At 42.0% G+C, this 18,763-nt stretch overlaps 1 long non-coding RNA gene and 1 pseudogene across 1 annotated transcript in view; both read right to left on the bottom strand.

The window, feature by feature from the left end:
- LOC137095887 (uncharacterized) overlaps positions 1-18,763 on the bottom strand; it is a 46,173-nt gene that overhangs the window by 20,702 nt on the left and 6,708 nt on the right. The window contains exon 2 of the long non-coding RNA XR_010909035.1: positions 11,336-11,536. This is a non-coding gene — a long non-coding RNA (uncharacterized lncRNA). The remainder of the gene's footprint in view (positions 1-11,335; positions 11,537-18,763) is intronic.
- Positions 7,055-7,623, bottom strand: LOC137095886 (U6 snRNA-associated Sm-like protein LSm1 pseudogene; annotated as a pseudogene).

The raw sequence follows: 18,763 nt of genomic DNA, 5'->3' as shown, positions 1-18,763 counted from the left end.
ATACAAAAGAAGCCTGGGGAAGCCGGGAGTTTTTAAACATCCTGTACAGTCTGACTCATGTAATGTTTTCCTGTTTTACAGTGTTATGAGTGATCTTCTAGTCAGAAGTAATAAAGAGTCATTGTGAATATTATTGCCATAAATTAAACTGAGGTGCTATATTTAAGACTTACAGCCTGGCTCAGTAATGAATGAAAGGCTTTGCTTCTAGATTATATATATATATTTCCATCCTTACCGGACAGACACCTGAATTTACCATTTGTTTGATGATCTTTGCCAGAGTACACTCTACTTCTATAAAGTGCCTTAGGTGCCTCGCTAAGACTTCCTAACTTTGATGGAGAGCTTTAAAACCCTTATTTGACCCAACTCGTTCCAAAACAAACCCAACTTTCTGCAGCTCAAATGGTCCCTTAGTCTTAGTTACTTGCAAATATGGTGTGGTTAATCAGCTGGCTGCTGCTAAAGACATTAGAAAAAGAGATCATTTATCCCCGGGGTAAGGAGAGGGAGGGAATTGCTTGCTGAATGACTGAAGCCATACTAAAAATAAAGACAGATGCCTCCACATCAACCCCAGTGATTTCTGCAGCAGTAGCACATAACACAGTTTCTTCAAGTTCTGCCCTCAGCACTAATGCACCTCTGTCTTGGGTTCATAGGTGAAAAGTGGCAAATTTATTTCTGTTCATTCACTCCTATGTTCTCCTTTACCAGTATTTATGAACCGGTAAACCAAAGACAGTAGGCAACAAGACAACAATTTTACAGTTAAGTCACATTTATTTATAAACAGTTGGAATCCTAAAACTGATAAAACTTCAAGATAAACGTTATTGAAGATAAATATGTCTGTTATTGATTATCTTATAACCTATTGTATATCCTCATGTATAAATTGACTTCATGTATAAGTGTAAGACAGGTTTTGGGACTAAAATTGTGGATTTCCATATGACTCTAGGATACGTTGAGGGTCATTGCATAGAGGGTCAGCCACACCTTGCTGTTGCCAATGCTGTTTTCCCACCCAAGCATTCAGAAAAGGCCACATTAGAAACAGTGTAGTGGGCTGGTGCTTCTTTTAGGTTCTCCTGGGATGGACCAAGTTCTCACTTTTCATTACACTACTTATAGGTGGATTTTTTTATATGTAGGGATTAAGGTTCAGTGCCCATGGATAAGATGACCCAGGTTTTTTGGATCAGTGTTTTGACTAAAACTTCTAGACTTATTCATTAAGTTTTTTTAAAAAAAAATGAATGTGTGTGTTTTTTAAAAAGCTCCAGTTATGATACCACTGGGGCAAAAATGGAGAATGTGCATGAGATCACCTGTGTTTTTTCATCCATAAGAAATACGTGTTAAAGCATTTTAGAAGAATTTCTTCATTGTATTACTTCGGTATCTCAAAATGTTTCATACACATACACACACTTATAATATAGATCTATAGATATAGGCACACACACAAAGAAACAAAGACTGAATCCTTCAAAGGCCCTTTGTATTACCTAAAGTCCAGTTAAATAGAAATGAGTCTGAGCTGCTGTGAATGGCCAAGAAAGGATGAATGATAGCCACACATAAATCAGAGTAATTGCCAATGGAGAAAGCAATACTTAATTGTCTCCTACAAGTTCTCTTTAACTAATGTAAGTATTCGAATCACTATGTATGCTTCAATGTATCTGATAGTAATGGTGACTACTAGGGCTGGGTGGTTTTGTTTCGTTAATTCGTAATTCGTTAATAATTCGTTAATTTTTTCAATTACAAAACGATAACAAACCATTCTGGAGCAATTTTTTAAAAAAACTAATTTTTAAACACGTTTTGTAAATGCTTCGTATTTCGTTATTGTATTCGTTTCGTTATTGTTCTGAGGTCGTTTTGTTATTATTTCCGCATGTCTGGGGCAAGTTTTTTGTTTAATTAGTGAAAAAAAATTATAATATCACACCAACAGTCAACAACAGAGGGAGAGGGAAGCTTCAGAAGTTTTTGGAGGTTTTTTAGCGTATTTCACGGTCGCGTCCGCCATTAACGAATCGATTCGTTATTGTTTCGGAAATCGATTCGTTAATGTTTTGTAATTTTTTTCACATTTACGAAATTTTGTAAATATCGAACTTTTTAAAAGGAAAATTTTGTAATTATTTTAAATATCGAAACAAAAAAAAACCCCAAATACAAATCGATTTTAGAAACAAATTTTTCCGTTGTTACCCAGGCCTAGTGACTACGATTCATTTCTTTTTGTGAACTTGTATCATATTCATTCTATCAGCAATGTTGGCTGGTTGTTCCCTGCCAGTGGAGTGGTGAATCCCACCACGAGTTCTAACTTAAAAGACTGTCAGGGCTGTAGCTGTGGGGGGGGGGGAGTGTTAGGAGTTTTAAAAAACTTGGTTTAGTCATGAATTTTAACTGGCTAACCAGATCCCCATGCTAAGACTATGATAAGCAGAAATTAAATGTATCCCTTCAGAACTGAAATCACTATCTCAAGCAAATTCTGACAATTTATTCACACTGTCATTACTTGCAGCAATAGCCTAAGGCATGGAGTGTGTGAGTGTGGAGGGGGGGTGGATTTTAAGGCCCTCACGAAGGAGACCAGACTTGATGGGCCCGGTTGTCTAGGGTGGAGCTGCAGGCTATTTAAGGCAGCTCCACCTCCCTGTGTGCTCTTTGCTTAGCTGGGGTAGGAGGTGGGTTTCTAAAGGGTTGTTAAACCTTTTCCTCTTTGCTCCCTCCCTTCCCCTTTTCCAGATAGTAGGATTCCCATTACCATGCCTTTGCTCCAGTGAGACACCCTACAATTTGGGCAGTTTCTGCCCTTGGCATTTATTAGCAGAGATTTCCCAGCAGAGCATAAGGGCTGGGCTGGAGATTTGGGTGGCTGCACTCGAGGAAGGCACATTCTGTAGCAGAGGAGATTTGCCCTCCCTCCCAACTTTAGAATAAATTCTTAATAAGTTATTGCCTGAGTGAATCAGACTCTTTGCTCAAATCTCAAGTCATGATTACTAGGCCACAGTGAAAGGTTGTAGACAACACCTTCCTTTAAAATAGTGCTTAATGAATTGTTGTCTGAAGGGAATCACACTCTCTCAGCCCCAGGAAGGGATAGGTAATTCCACTCATTAACTGTGTCATCACATACTACGTTGTTTTGCATTCCTCCCGTTAGGAGTTCAGCTTTGGCCTCGTGTTAGGTTTATTTATTTATTTGTAGTATTTGTATACTGCTTTTCTCACCCCAAGAGGGACTCAAAGCGGTTTACACATAAGTAAAGGCAAAAATCCAATGCCAGTATAAACAATTACAATTATACACTACAATTAAACAAAGAAGTAAAACCAGAATTCAGCTCTTCTGAGAACTGTGAATAATATTTAAAATCCAAGGGAAGTTATTTAGTCTTTCAGATATTTTATATATCTTAGAACTCACTCCTTACCCTGATTTTTCAAGATTTTTTTTTTTACTGAGAACATCCCTGTCTACATCTTTTTCCTGCTCAGCCCAACCAGTCACCATTTTGCTGCTTACTCCATCCATTTGGAATTGCTCTATATGTTGTTAGGACACACAGATGGCTGAAAGAGGACTGAAATCCATAAAGGCTAGTCCCCAATATTCTTTGATGATATGAAGATAACATTGAGCAATACTCACACTGGGACCATCTGTACCTCCAGATGGCATGGGGAAAATTTTTAATCTTCCCTGCCCTACACTTGCTTTAAAAGCAAGAAGTTAGAAGTAGTTTCCAGTTACTTCCTTTTTTTTAAAGAAAATAACATTGTAATGTATTATGCTCTGAAGTATAAACAGCTGCAGAATATAGTGAGCACACAGCAAGTGAATAAAAATAAAACGGGGAGGAAATTGGGACATTTGAAAAACAATAGTAAGTGTTGGAGGTTACAATAGTAAGTGTTGGAGGTTACAGTAGGACAAATGCCAGAGGGTAATGGAGATAATGGTCATTTGAACTCTCCGGGGTGAAGCCCCTCCGTAGACTATGATATGCAGAAATATCAGAAGATATGTTTGCTGTCAGTGGAATCAATGATGGTGATTCTGAACAGACTACATCAAATCTCACACCAAATTCAAAGGCTACTTGACTTGCATCCCCCGCAGTGTTTTCAGGGAGTCAAGCCTGCAGAGATGCCCAGGCGCTCATATACGGAGGACACTCCTCTGACCACAGCTGCTGTAAATCACAGTCATAAACCAACAGTTGAAACTAAAGCATGCCTCACTCTGCAAAAAACCCAGATAGTTCTGCAGCTCAATCAAAATGCCTTGGGTTGGAGCCATAAACAACAAATTGTAAAATCACTGGCTTACTTGCTCAGAATCCAGCCCAAGCTCATTGACTTAAAAGATCACCATTTTCTTCCAACACAGAATGGTGTAAAATGAATCCTCCTTACCTTCAACTCCCTTGAAATGCCAGACCGCCTAGCTCAAATAAAGGACATCTTATGGAACATGCATAGTATAACTATCAGTAGGGAATTTAAGGATCTGACAGTCAGTCATCTCATTCCTCAAAATACATTAGATACACAAGAACAAAAAAGAAACCTAACACAGTTAACACAGCTCCAAGACAGGAATTGCCAGCCAGCAGTTGCTTACATTGATCTGGAACTTCAATCAGACTCTAATACAGATTCTTTAATGGCTCCTCCCAAGCCAAGTCCCCCCTCTAAGACCATTACAAAAGAAAACAACAATGATAGAGATCAATCTGTGATTCCAGTAATGACTCAAGTAACAGAAAAGCAGATCAAAGACACTCCTACAGGTGCCGCTTTAAACATTCCACATACTATGGACTCTCCTCAAACCCAGATGGAGCTTGCCTCTTCACCGGTCGTTAGGCGAGTGCTTACAGACAGCAAATGAGTTTGGCTCCCTACTCGCCAATGATCCACATTTCATTACTCATAACGCATTGATCCATTCAGCCCCTTCATCAGAAGGACAAGTTTCTTTCTCACCAAACAAGGACCCGGACCTGATACAGAAGGATCGTGACCCCTTGGGACTATAACAGTTACAGGGCCAGCACGGGGTCAGTCTATTGACATGGAATGTGGCTGGGTGGCTCACATCCATTAGAGACCCTTGTTTTATAGACTTTCTCTCCCACTATGACATTATTCTGATCCAGGAATCTGGGGCAGTAGGTGATCTGATAGCTAATGGATTCCACTCATATTGTGTAGGCGCAGAGCCAAGGGCTACATATGGAAGAGCCAAAGGTGGATTAGGGATTTTAGTCTCTACTAGGCCTGGGTAACAACGGAAAAATTTGTTTCTAAAATCGATTCGTTTTTTGGGGTTTTTTGCGTTTCGATATTTAAAAGAATTCCGAAATTTTCCTTAAAAAAAGTTCAATATTTACGAAATTTCGTAAATGGTAAAAAAAATTACAAAACAATAACGAAACAATAACGAATCGATTCGTTAATGGCAGCCGCGATCGCGCAATACGCTAAAAAAACTTCTGAAGCTTCCCTCTCCCTCTGTTGTTGACTGTTGGTGTGATATTATATTTTTTTTCACTAATTAAACAAAAAACAACTATAAAACTTGCCCCAGACATGCGGAAATAATAACGAAACGACCTCAAACCAATAACGAAACGAATACATAACGAAATACGAAGCACTTACGAAACGAATTGAAAAATTCGTTTCATTTTTAAGTTGCTTCAGAATGGTTCGTTATCGCTTCGTTAACAAAAAAAAATAACGAATTTTAACGAATTACGAATTAACGAAACGAAACCGCCCAGCCCTAGTCTCTACCACTTTACGTGCCATAACAAGGCCCCTTCCCTCATTAAAAAACAACTGCCGTGGCAGTGCTAATTCATGGCAGTGCAACGTATCATACTTTGATGATAATAAATGTCTATTTGCCCCCAACGAGGAAGAAAGCCCAAACTAGAGCTTTATGGACAGAATTGGAAAATTATGCTGCAGAACTCATGGTGCAGAACCCCAAATGCCTCTGTAATTATGGGAGGGGATCTCAATGCAAGAATGGGACCTTATGATGCCACACTCTTTAAATGTTACAAAGGCCTTCCTCCTGCCACTGAATATGAGGCTCCACTTCTTACCCGGTGTTCCAAAGATCAAAAAACAAACTTTGCAGGGTTGTGTTTGGCCCAATCAACATCAAGATTGAATCTCCACATCTTAAATGGTGCTCTGGAAGGTGATCACCCAGCGGAATTTACCTATCTTTCTGGCTCTAAAATGAGCACCATTGACTATATAGCCATCTCAAGGGACCTTCTTCCGTATGCCAAAACCTTGGAAGTTAAGCCCAAGTTTGACAGTGATCACTTTCCTGTCCTGCTGCACCTAAATTCTTTCACCCAAAATACCCACAAACTCAAACTGTTTGAATCTAAGTCATTAGCCCAACTCTTATATGGCGCTCAGCTGGGCCCCTTCCCCAGTTTTGCCCATTAGAGCTGGTTCAGTCAAAGTTTCTGCAGGTATCTAAATGCATTTCTAATGCCACCCTGCGACTAGAGACAGGCTTTATGAGAGTGGAAGCCAGGGTGTGGGTGGCCATACTCAACCTCTGGCTCAGACTATCCCATGTAGCCCTTGGTCTTGCCCCACTAACCATGGAGGCTGGCTTCCAATCTACATGGAAGCAGGCAGTAGCATCCAAAATCTCCTCATTGGGATTTTCTCCAGGTCTACTATTCGCTATGGATTACAATCAAGCCAAAGCACTTATTAAACAATATATCACAGATTTTATTCACATGATGCATCGTCAGAGGAGGAATTTTCTTCCCTTCCTCCCTCCTTTGAAATGACACAACAAAAACAGAACACAACCCAGGCTCAACTGAAAGCATTTTGTCCCAAGCCAGAACTCGTAACACTTACATGCGAACACTGACATCTTTTAGGGTCTTTGGAAACCAGTGATTTTTATGAAGAAGGAGAAAAAAAAGAGAAATAGATCATGATTCCATTGTATTCAGCGCTCCAAAAAAAAAGATAAACTAAAATAAAAGAAAATAAGGCAGCAGTCTACCCCGCAAGGTACAAAAATCCTTCCAAAGGAAAACTGTCCATTGTCCATTGACCTAGTATTCATCCAGAGTGTCGGCCCGCGGGATGGAGAGGCCCCGCTCCTTCAGCGCTTGGACTTTGAGCTTCTCCGACTCCTGCTTGGTTTGCTGTTCCACCCGCTGGATTTCCAGGATCTCCTCAATCAAGACTTGTTGCAAAGGGGTGTCGCTTTCCTTTTCCAGGTCAATCTCTCCAAGGAGCACGACGTTCTCGCCCCTCACCACGAAGATGCCCCGCGGGATGTCCCCATACTTTTTCCCCACATGAATGTGCTCCACCATCTGATGCAACACCAAATTGGCAAACTGGTCGATGCTTCGCAAATACCCAATCAGTGTCCTGCCATCTCTGAGGAGAACCAAATGTTTCTTGTCGATGTCCTGGATGAGGCTAGCCGTCCCCGGCATGTAGTTCATCTTGGCCCCGGAGCCTGTGCCTGAGAAGGCCTGCGACGGAGCCTGCTGCCCGGCTCCCGGCCTGGAAGCACACGCTCCCAATATATCACAGACACAGAGCACCAACTAGATTTGGTCTCGGTTCCAACCTTCCTTATCAATGAAGACAGGAGATATCTTGGCTCGCCTATAGCATATTTAACAAACTTAGAGGTTCCTATTCTTTGAAGGGCTTTCACCCTGGCTCGATGCCACGCTCTCCCATCAGGTGTACTCAAAGGGCGCTACCGGAAGATCCCTTTTCCAGAGAGACTCTGCCCCTGTGACTCAGGTCATGTAGAAACAATAGAACATGTGCTCCTTCAGTGCCCATTCTACAGGGATATCCATGCCAGGCTTATCTTACCTCTGTTATAAAAGCACCCAGGCCATTCAGGGCAATTTTATACCTTCTTGCTACTTGCAGATACTAATTCAGCTACAACCTACAATGTTGCAAAGTTCTGTGCAGCAGCATACAAAATCCGTCAGGGAATGACTAGTCCCAAAAGTTAACTGTGTGTCCAATAATCTTCTTCCCTGAATCTACAATTTGGTGATGAATCTGTGCATTGTATGTTTTTACCCTGTTTCCCCTTCCGCTCCCTCACCCACATTGTGCTTCAGTAGTTATATTTATATTTTTAATGTACCAAACACCACATACCAAGTTTGCATGAAAATGTGACTTCTATTTCCTGTGCTGGTCAGTGACCGAAATAAATGATTTGATTTGATTTGATTACTCTCATCCCCAGTAGAATATCAGGTTGTAGACTCTGGAGACCTTTCTTCGGATGCCAAATCAGGTTAAATGCCAATGGTTATGTTTAGATCGAGCACTGCTCAGCTTTTATTGCTCAACCTCTGATCAGACAAGCCCTCTGCTGTCCCATCTATCTTGAAATCTTAGATGCAGCCAAAAGTGATTCACGGTGGTTACCCTCCTGGTGATGAGTCCTCTGACAGTGGGCAAGGTTAGGTGAAAGGCTCACCTAAATCATCTTGTCTGAGAATTCATTAGAGGTGTGAGAATCTTCTTTATTTTAATCACAAGAATTGTTGTAAGCATATCAGAACATATAATCCTCTTGATTTAGGTAGCAGGATGTAGGACCATAAATCTCCAAAAAAACAAAATAGTTCTCACATGAAAGATTGGCTAATTATGGCATATGTCTCCTCACTGCAAAACCTGCATTGTTTTTGAGAGCTATTTTTAAATTAAGACTTTTTCTGTAAAAGCTGCAATTTTAAAAACCAAATATCATTTTCTGTACAGAATATACCATGTGCATTTTTCAAAATGAAAATATTCCAACCACTAAGAGTCTTGTCTCTTCAGCATTTTCCTCCTCTGTTTTTTACCCATGACTCAGATATTTTTCAAATATTCTTTCCAGCAGCAGGAGGTTGATATAAACCCTATTTTTCTTTATGTTCTTTCCTCTTCATTTCTTTGAAAGGCATAAGATTGAAAGCACGGGATTTCAGGCATCCCATTAGTAGTTCTACATCAGATATAAAATGATCCCATCCATAATTCTAATGATCTATGTAACAATTTTCTATCCCATGACTTGCAGTCAGCAGCATTTTTAATATTAATGTATTAGTATTAAAATGTGTGTGTGTTTTCTAATAGCACAAGAACAAGCAAAATATGCCCCATGAGTTAGATATTAGGCCTGTGTGATCAGTGAAAAAATTAGGGGGCACTGGCGAATTGTTTCTAAAGGGTTTCTAAAGTATTGTTGAAGGCTTTCATGGCTGGAATCACTAGGTTCTTGTGGGTTTTTTCGGGCTATAGGGCCATGTTCTAGAGGCATTTCTCCTGACGTTTCGCCTGCATCTATGGCAAGCATCCTCAGAGGTAGTGAGGTCTGTTGGAAATAGGACAATGAGTTTATATATCTGTGGAATGGCTGGGGTGGGGCAAAGAGCTCTTCTCTGCTGGAGCTAGGTGTGAATGTTTCAACTGACCACCTTCATTAGCATTTGAAGGCCTGCCTGAGACTGGGAAAATCTCTTGTTGAGAGGTGTTAAGATGTGCCTGGTTGTTTCCTCTCTGCTGTTTTGCTGTTGTAATTTTAGAGTTTTTTAATACTGGTAGCCAGATTTTGTTCATTTTCATGGTCTCTTCCTTTCTGTTGAAATTGTCCACATGCTTGTGGATTTCAGTGGCTTCTCTGTGTAGTCTGACATGGTGGTTGTTGGTGTGGTCCAGCATTTCTGTGTTCTGCAAGCCCATCTATTTTCAGAATGTTTTCATCATCCACTGGTTTTTAGGAAATTCTTAAAGTTTCTACAAATAAAGAAAGAAGGCTGCTGAGGGGATGGGGTGTAGTTTGGCTGGCCTTTCTACCCCCAAATGAGGCAGTAACTCTCCTAAAGAAGGAAAGGTGAGGAGATGGGAGGAAGATCCCAGCCTGGGACTCTAAGACTAGCAGGAGCAGGGAGGAGTGGTTGGTATGATTGCCAGTCATATGTCTTGAGTCAGTCTTCATGATCCACACCTGAAGGGCACTGTCAACATGACTCATTGCTGCATGCCTCCAAAAGTGATAGCTGGTCTACTAAAGAAGGAATACTTGGACAGAGGCCAGGCCACACTGCCCCCAATCCTGTCCCAATCAGGTTGGCACAGACAGTTATAGCAGTCAGATGCAAAGTTGGAAGTGATATGATTTCTTTACTTTAAACTGGCAGAAGAAGTTTCTCAAACACAGAGATTGCTTTTGGCCAACAACTGCAGGCCACCCTGTTAGTGGTAACAATAAGCAGATACAAGTACTGAGAAGAGATTTCTTTTCTGTACACTGGTGTACTTTTAGTGGGCTACTTAATCTACCAAACACACTGAATGGTTTTTGCAAACCACAGCCCCCCCAACCAAAATATCACATACAATAACTGACAGAACTGATATTTCTTAAACACTATTAAGCAAGAACAAGGTCTCCCAAAATACAGGGAATCTTTATAGTTTGTTTCCCCCAAAAAGGATTTGGTCTCAGTGCTTTGTCTTGTCCTGGACTGAAACAACTTGACTCAATGCACACAGAGAGCACAGGAGTAGCACTAGAAAATGTTCACTGAAACAAAGTGTTGTTTAGTAGTTTTTGGCTCCCAACACACAGAGATAGGTCAGCAGTGCACTCAGCAGCCAAGTAGCCTCAAATATTTTCTAAAATGCATAAAAAAGATAAAGCAGTCATAAGGCAAAAGGTGCCCCTCCCCCCTCCCCCCAATAAAGCAAAGCAAGCAGTGCCTGCCAGTGCCCAGCATGCAAAGCTTCTCTCTTTTTTTCTCTGGTCTTTTTTCTTTCCCTGCCCAATCACAAATGGAGGCTGTGTTGTGATGCTCAAGAATTCAAAGAGCAATGGCCACTGCTCCACCTCCCCCCCCCCCTCACCCTGATTGGCTAAGAGGCATGTCATAAGTTTGGCTTCACCTTCCAGTCAAGCTTGGTTGCTCTTTGGATTAAAACTGTGTCACAGAGATTTAACACGTTTACATAACTTTTTAAAAAAAAAACAAGTGAAAGTTTTTATTCCTAAATTTTTGGCATAGGCAATGCCTACACATCAGAGATTGCCAGATATTGTGTTGTAAGTACGAATCTATTAAATTAGATCTGATTTACAATGAACAATCAACATTTTGCACAGCCCTATTAGATACACCTCCCTCTAGCCCCCGCTATCTCTCTCTGTCACCTAACCATGTTTCTATGTTTTTCAGTAGAACTTTATATTTCTTACCTGAGTACCATGTTTCTAGACACATTTCTCCTGTCCTGCCATAATTCTTCTCCTCTTTTCCAGCATCAGAAGAAATGACATAATTGCAATGGCATCAATGCAACAGATAATGCAATATGAGACTTGTGAGCAGAGGCAGGAGGCTGCATCTTCTGGCAGGTTTCAGGACGTGAATGTAGTCATCCCTAGGAAATTGTCTATCTATTAATATGGAACACCAAAGAATAATATAGCCACAGTTAATGGTTTATACCAGTTATCTTATTCTTGAACCATTCTGCTTTGAAAAAAAGACTCTTTGCCCTTGTGCCTTTGGGGGAGAGATCACAAACTTTCACCCCTCCCACCCTTAGTTGATGACATTTGTGCAATTTCTCAGTTTGGATGATATATGAGTACACACTAGGCTCCAGAGAAATGCTACATTTTAGTGACATATAGGCTTTTCTGATCCAACAGATGGCATCTTTATAGCAGCATTTTTCAGGTAGAAAATGTGGCCTTTCAAGTATGCTTGAACTGAAACTCCCATCATCCTTTAGGCTTAATATGCTGCCAGGGCTGCTGGAAGTTGAAGTCCAATAACACCTGGAGATCTACATAATTACCATTTCTGTAGTCCATTACATTGAAAATCCTGATTTTCCCTCATTTCATTCTACAAAAGTTGCAGAAAACATGAAAATGCCTTCTAGATCTATCAGAAAAGTTTGTAAAGAGTAAGGACAAGTAGAAACAATACTAACTGAAATGTTAAGCCTGGACAATACTTCTATGATGTGTTATCTTTGTAGAATCATCTTCCCATGGTATAGCACTGCCTTTCTTTATAACTACCTGAACATATGAAATGACATTCAACCTTCGCTTGAAATACGGTGTGCTCTATTAAGCCAAAGGGGATCATAAGACATTTGGCGGATAGTGATCTATTGTTTTAAATGAGTCAGGAAAATGAAGGTTTATATAGATTCATTACTTTGATTTATACTGCACACCTGCATAGTAAAAGGAGAGGAGCCTTTCAGGTATGCAAGGATTATATTAAGTCATCTTTTTGCAGTGTGAAGTCAAAATGTGGTGATGACTCATAGTATAGTTAATAAAAACTAAAATTTGAATCTCCATTTTACTAGATCTAGTTGATCTTACTCAACCCCCTCGATGGACTGTCACCTTGTCGTGGTGAGGGGGCTTGCGCGTTCCGATGAACCTGTAGGCACAACAACTGGAGTCGTGCACTCCCAGGAGTGGCCGCGGGGGAGGTTCCAGACCAAGCACAGTCCGAAGACCCAAAGACCTCAACGGCGGAGCAGGCGGAGGATAACATGGTACATGTTACAACGGCTGCGAAGGCGGAAGAAGGCTGCAACAGACTGAGAAGCCACGGTCATTGTGTTAAACTACATCACCAGTGGAACCTCACTCTGTGAAGTATGTGTGTTGATCAGTTGTGCACTGACCTCCACACATTAAAAAAACCCACGCACAGGCATCTTCCAAGAAAAAAAACAAACCAACCAAAGCCCCATGGCGATCAGCGAGTGGCGACGGGGGCAGGACTGTGAAATCTGGAAGCCCCTAGTCACAGACTGGCACATGGGCGGTGGGTACGGACTCAGTCATTCTACCTCAAGATCCGAGGCAGTTGAGTAGTTCGGCAGCTGTATCCGCGACTGAGCAGCCCTTTTGAGGACCCACTCTGCTCACTCCACATGGGGAGGGGGCTAGAAAAGGTGCCCTAAACATAGTCTGCCTCACTTATCCCTGACTGGACTGCCGCGTCCAGTGGGGTCACCACCCTGCGGCCAAAAAAGGAAAATGAACATCGGTACGTGGAACGTACGGACTCTGATGGACAACAGTGGCAGTGAACGCCCCGAACGCAGAACTGCCATCATTGCAAGGGAGCTGGGACGCTTCAACATCGACATAGCAGCCCTTCAGGAGACCCGGAGAGCAGGAGAGGGACAGCTGAAGGAAGAAAAAGGAGGCTACACCTTCTTCTGGAAGGGACTGCCCGAAGAAGACAAAAGACTGCACGGAGTTGGCTTTGCTATCAGGAATGATCTGGTGAAACATCTGACCGAAGCACCCACTGGCATCAACGAACGTCTCTCAACCCTCCGAATCGACCTTGCCAAAAACCAACGGGCAACCATCATAAGTGCCTATGCATCAACACTAGATGCTGAAGAAGACATCAAGGAGAAATTCTACTGTCAGCTGGACACCGCCCTATCGGGGATACCTAAGGAGGACAAAATCATCCTCCTGGGGGACTTCAATGCAAGAGTCGGGCGAGACTTCGACCTGTGGCCAGGGACCATAGGAAAAGACGGGGTTGGAAACAGCAACTCAAATGGCATCCTGCTTCTCACCAAATGTGCGGAGCACAACCTTGTCATCACCAACACGCTCTTCCACCAGAAAAACAAGTTCAAGACATCATGGAAGCACCCCCGGTCAAAGCATTGGCATTGGTAATCACACGCGCCAGAGACCGCCGTGACGTGCTCCTCACAAGAGCCATGACAGGTGCTGACGACTGCTGGACTGACCACAGGCTAATTCGATCCTCGATGGCTATCAAGATCGCTCCCAAGCGCAGACTCCAAGGAAGGAAGACAAGGCGCAAAATGAACACCCAAGCCCTTCAGGAGCCCTCCAGACGAGCCCATCTCCAAACAGCACTCAAGAACCATCTACCCACAGAACACCCCGAAAATGTCGAGGAACATTGGAACAAACTGAAGACCTCCATCATTCAAGCCTGCGAAGAAACTATTGGATACCAAGCCAAGAAACATCAAGACTAGTTTGATGAAAATGACATCGAGATCCAACAGCTAATTGACAAGAAAAGGAAAGCCTTCCAAGCATGGCAGAGAGACATCAACTGTGCTGCTAAGAAAAAGATCTATGCCAGTGCAAAAGCTGAGGTCCAGAGAAGGACAAGAGAACTCAAGAACATCTGGTGGACAAAGAAGGCCGAAGAAATCCAACACCTGGCAGATACCCATAATGCTCAGGGATTTTTCAAAGCCACAAAGGTCATCTACGGACCAAGAAACCATGGCATACAGCCTCTACGCTCATCAGATGGAACCAAACTCCTGAAGGACCAAAACTCAATTGCACTACGTTGGAAAGAACACTACCAAAGCCTCCTGAACCGCAGCTCCAATGTGGCCGAAGAGGTCCTCTCACAAATCCCACAACAACAAACCAGGGATGAGCTTGCAGCACTGCCTAGTTTGGAAGAAGTCAGCAATGCCATCAACCATCAGAAGAATAACAAAGCCAGTGGACCAGATGGGATCCCTGCTGAAATCTTTAAAGAGGGAGGACCTGAGCTGACACACCAACTCCACCAGCTCATAGAAAAAGTGTGGGTGACCGAGAAAATCCCAGCAGATTTCAAGGACGCCACCATCATCACCCTCTTCAAAAAAGGGGAAAGAACAGACTGCGGAAACTATCGAGGTATCTCCCTTCTAACCTCCACTGGGAAAATCCTCGCAAGAATCCTTGCAAACCGCCTTCTGCCCCTCTCAGAAGACACCCTCCCAGAATCTCAGAATGGCTTCCGCCCCTCCAGAGGAACAGTGGACATGATCTTCACTGCACGACAGCTCCAAGAAAAATGCAGGGAACAAAACCAACCTCTGTACATGGCATTCATCGACCTCGCAAAGGCATTCGACACAGTGAATTGCAGCGCTCTCTGGACCATCCTCCACAAAATCGGGTGCCCTAACAAATTTGTGAACATCCTGCGGCTCCTCCATGATGACATGATGGCAACAGTCTTGGACAGCAGTGGCTCCCAAAGTGACCCATTTAAAGTGGAATCCGGTGTCAAACAGGGATGTGTTATTGCTCCAACTCTATTCTCCATCTTCATCGCTATGATACTTCACCTTGTTGACGGGAGGCTTCCCACCGGAGTGGAAATAATCTATCGGACAGATGGCAAGCTATTCAACCTCAGCAGACTGAAAGCCAAAACCAAGGTTACAACAACAGCTGTTATAGAACTCCAGTATGCTGATGACAATGTCGTCTGTGCGCATTCAGAAGAAGATCTACAAGCCACTCTAAACACCTTCGCAGAAGCATATGAGAAGCTCGGCCTGTCACTGAACATTGAGAAAACCAAGGTGCTGTTCCAGCAGTCACCAGCCCATCCCTCTCCAATGCCAGTAATACAGCTTAATGGCGTAACATTAGAAAATGTGGACCATTTCCGCTACCTTGACAGCCACCTCTCCACCAAAGTCAACATCGACGCTGAAATACAACACCGCCTGAGCTCTGCAAGTGCAGCATTTTCCAGAATGAAGCAGAGAGTGTTTGAGGACCGGGACATCCGTAGGGAGACCAAGGTGCTTGTCTATAAAGCTATTGTCCTCCCAACCCTGCTCTATGCCTGTGAAACGTGGACTGTCTACAGACGTCACATGCAGCTCCTGGAACGTTTCCATCAGCGCTGCCTCCGGAAAATCCTGCAAATCTCCTGGGAAGACAAGCGGACAAACGTCAGTGTGCTGGAAGAAGCAAAGACCACCAGCATTGAAGCAATGGTCCTCCAACATCAACTCCGCTGGGCCGGCCACGTTGTCCGGATGCCTGACCACCGTCTCCCAAAGCAGTTGCTCTACTCCGAACTTAAGAACGGAAAACGGAATGTTGGTGGGCAGGAAAAGAGATTTAAAGATGGGCTCAAAGCCAACCTTAAAAACTCTGGCATAGACACTGAGAACTGGGAAGCCCTGGCCCTTGAGCGCTCCAGCTGGAGGACAGCTGTGACCAGCAGTGCTGCAGAATTTGAAGAGGCACGAGTGGAGGGTGAAAGAGAGAAACGTGCCAGGAGGAAAGCGCGTCAAGCCAACCCCGACCGGGACCGCCTTCCACCTGGAAACCAATGCCCTCACTGCGGAAGAAGATGCAGAGCAAGAATAGGGCTCCACAGCCACATACGGACCCACAAGGAAATCCATAATGGAAGACCATCTTACTCGTCCAACGAGGGATCGCCTAAGTAAGTAAGTAAGTAAGTGATCTTACTCAAGCTCACCTTTACATTAATTAGGAAAAAACCTTTCTAAATGCCTTTCTGAATTTGAGAGTAAAAGTAAAGTACAGTTTGCAAAAAGTCTGTGTGCTTTCCTGGTCTTAATAGGTACATCTTCTGATATGAAAAAAGAAACTTTCACTATTGAGCTGTTTTGTTGAAGATATAACAACTTGTTCCAAATTAACATGGTCTTAAGAAAGAGGCTGTGCAGTAAGGGTGGTATTTGGATCCTTCAATATCATAATATCTCAAATGCAAAAATGTGTGAAATTTACCCCCAGATAAATTCAAAGGGTATTTATTCCCTACTGAATGAAGCACCTGCCTCAGCCTAGGGATGGGAAGAGAATTTGTAAATATTCAAATCCCATATGAAAGGAAGAGGAGAATCACACATTGAGAAATTTGTGCTGAATCCACACTTGTAAAATAATTCAGTTCCAGTGCACTGTGTCCTGCCCTGTTTTCCTCTCATTATTCCCACATTATTATTAACACAGAAAAGAGCATTTTCTGTACTGAAATATTATTTTCTATACAGAAAGCAATTTCCTTGCATAGGAGACATGATTTTCTATATGAAAAAAAAATTCTGTGCAAAAATAATGCTGTTGTGTGCAAACACAAAAAGCATATGTGGATTCTTCTCAGAATAAATCCCAAACTGTAATAGTCAGCAAAAACTGCATATGGAGAAAATAGTGTTAAATTGTTTAAGAAAAAAGTGAATGATGATTTACATACCTGCCTCAGGGAGTGGGCTTTGAATGCCATGCAAGCAATCATTTACTTATTTATTTTGCTGCAATGTTATTCTAATTGGCATGAATAAGAAGAACTTCTGGGAATTCCTGCCTCATATGCTTTTGAGCTGGGGTAGTGTGAATATAGCAAGAGACAGAATAGTTCAATTAAAATATGTAAATATATGATATATGTAAATGCATTACTACATATTTTTGCATCCTTCTGGGTTTTAACACTTCTGGAAATAAATATCTGCACAGCCAAGACAAACATAGCTTACATTATGTACTTGAGTATAAGTCAATGCCTGGCAGCTGTAATGGACTGGATGAGGGCAAACGAATTGAAGCTTAACCCACACAAAACAGTTGTGCTTCTGTTCAGTGGAAAGACATATCTAGAAACAGGGATTCAGTCTGAATTACATGAATTATATGAGGTCACACTCCCCCTGAGAATACAAGTTTTCAGTTTGAGAGTATTCTTGTATCTGGCTCTTAATCTGAAAGCTAAGGTATCAGCAGTGTACACAGTTAAAGCTAGTGTGCCAACTGCACCTCATTCCTGGAGAAGTTGGATATGGCAACAGTGGTTACATCACGTTGGACCACTGCAATGCATTCTACATGGGGCTGCCTTTGAAAAGTGCTCAGAAAATCTGGTTAGTCCAAAGAGTAGCAGCCAAATTGCTAACTGGGCCTGGCTACAGAGAGCATACAACTCCTCTATTGCAACAGTTTCACTAGTTGCCAACTCATTTGTTGCAAAATTCAAGGTGCTGGTTTTTACTTATAAAACCCTATACTGCTTATGTCCAGGTATATCTCTCTACAGACCTGTTAGAAATCTATGATCCTCTGGGAAGGACCTTCTCTCTGCTCCACCACCCACTCAAGCATGTTTGTTGGAAACAAGAGAGATGGCCGTTTTGGTGGTAGCTCCCAGACTTTCCTTCCAAGAGATACCAGGATGGCCCATCTCTACTTGTTTTTCACAATAAAATAAAGGCATTTCATTACCATCAGGCATTGGGGGGGGGGGAGCATGAGGAGCACATTGTTGTGGAGGATGTTCATAGGATTTTGAGAGGATTGTCAGCTTTGAATATCATTATAATTCTATTTAAACAATAGTATTTTAACATTATTTTAACTTTTGCCCACAAATACTTACTTGTATTTTAGGTTTTTTATCTGTCTAATTTTAATTTTTTATAAAATATGTTACATTTTTTAGCTGTCTTGAGTCACTATGGGTAGAAAGATGGGGTAGAAATAAAGTTAATAATTGCAACAACAACCATGTTAAGTATAGAACAGGTTATGCCATATGTATAACTATGAATCATAATAAAATGTTTAGGAAACATACATGCAACATGTAACCATCTACATTGAAGAAAAGAATGGAATTTAACTTGGAAACTGTGAAAGAGATGGAAATGAAAACATATATCTTACCAGCACTATCTTTAAAAATAGAAATATGCAATATGTCCTAAAATCACCCAATCTATTAAAGGACTGGAAAGATGCCAATATAGCATGGGTTGTTATTATGAATGCAATCCTTCAGTGTTTTTGTTCTTTCACATATGGATT

This window comes from Anolis sagrei, chromosome 1, assembly GCF_037176765.1.
Source record: "Anolis sagrei isolate rAnoSag1 chromosome 1, rAnoSag1.mat, whole genome shotgun sequence".
Lineage (NCBI taxonomy): Eukaryota > Metazoa > Chordata > Lepidosauria > Squamata > Dactyloidae > Anolis > Anolis sagrei.
This window is presented reverse-complemented; position numbering and strand designations above follow the sequence as displayed.